Source organism: Theobroma umbraticum, unplaced genomic scaffold (assembly GCF_002168275.2).
Source record: "Theobroma umbraticum cultivar Fairchild unplaced genomic scaffold, ASM216827v3 scaffold_55.0, whole genome shotgun sequence".
Classification (NCBI taxonomy): domain Eukaryota; kingdom Viridiplantae; phylum Streptophyta; class Magnoliopsida; order Malvales; family Malvaceae; genus Theobroma; species Theobroma umbraticum.
In genome coordinates, this window is record NW_018397270.1 from 960,723 (window position 1) to 962,531 (window position 1,809).

Consider the following 1,809-nt stretch of genomic DNA (forward strand, 5'->3'; position numbering starts at 1 on the left):
AGGCAATACTTAGTTAGGGAGATGATTTAGGCTATCTTTCGACTGTTTAAGCCTAAAAAGCCAACCTAATTAAAGTTTTATCCCTAATATATCCCTTTTAAGCCTAATTTCCCTTTTCTTTGTTTAACCACATAATAGTTGAGCCTAGCCTTAAAATTAAATTTCTAATTTTACAACCCTCACTTCTAAACATGTATATTGTTTTAGGAAATATAGATTGAGCTAAATATTGAAAAAGGTGGAAAGGTTATGTTGATCTACAAAAAAAAGTTCAAAGTATGAAAATAACTGCACTGCCTACAATATAAAGAAAATAAGTTTAGGAGTGTGAAATTATGAACAAAAAAAAGTGTGTTGAATGCAAAAAAGTTCAAATGTGGAAGAAAAGGTGTACTAGGAGAAAGAAGATAGAGCTCTATATATAGGTCATAGAATAATTATGTGCTTAAGGTGATTTGAGCCACATTAATATCCTTTATCATACCTTGACCCTAGCCATACATTACAAGCTTTATGAAGTCATATTGATCTCTAGCTTTGTATTAGTTTACATTAGTGGAAAGAGAGATGAAAAGTAAACTTATGGAATTTAGTATTAATTTGAAATTTGTATTGGCATAATCTCATCCAGATGTCATGATATTCTTAGTAAAAGACTTCACACACACACACAAAAAAATCCATTCAAGAATATGCTTGCGTTGGAATTGAAACATGAATTTAAATGATGCCTGTATTTTTCCTTAGGTTAATTATTGATAGACATACTTTTAAGGAAATTAAGAGAAATCCTTGAGATGGTGCACTTTATCTTTAGTAGTAGTAGTAATAGTAATAGTAGTAGTAGTAGTAGTGACTATATTTATTTTAGTTTTCTTTAACTGAATTTGATTTTCATAAGTTAGTTTCTTTTTTATGTTTTGCTTAAGGACTAGCAAAATATTAAGTTTGAGGGTGTGATAACTCTATGATATAGAGTTATTTGAGATTAATTTTGATAGTAATTTAGCTCAATTTTTGTAGTAATTTATAGAAATTAGTATATTTTATTTAATTATTTTAAATTAGTTACTTTAGGTGAGTTAATATGGTTAGGATAGGTTGTTATTGATTTATTTGTGCTTTTGTAAGTATTTGATGGAAGAAGAATTTTAGTGAAAGAATTAGAGCAATTTTGAGGTGCAGACTTCTACTGCACATATTTTGGTTTTTAGCCATAACTCTCTCTACAGTGCTTTAAATAAAGCGATTTTAGAATATTAGAAAGATAAGAGAAAAAGCTACAGCTTTCATGTTTACCACTTCACCCAGCTTGGCTTGGAAGGTGGTCAAAAATCTTGTTGAAATTGATACACTGTAGCAGTCCAAGAGCAATTCTGATTTCTATCAATTAATTAGGCAAGGCTGTGACTCACATAGTCTGACGAGGAAATCACAACTGAAATTGAGTTCTTCCTTCACCCAACTTAGCCTAACTTTAAAGCCTATAAAAATAACATTTCGATCGATTTAAAAAAAAATAAAGAAACACCAGATCAACAGCTAAAAGTCAAACCAAAACAGTCATTGAAGCTAAGAAGAATTTGATGGATTCAAGAAAATTTGGAGATCAAGAATACAACTCTTGAGTTTTTCTATCTTTTCCTTTATTCTCTTATTTTCATAGTTTTCTTCTTAATGTTTAAACTTTATTCAAAGATGATGTGTGACTTGATAAGGAATTGAGTTTTTAATCTAAGATTATGATTGAACTCATTATTGTTAGCTTTAAAATTATTATAGTTTTGATTATGACAAAATGATCAAATT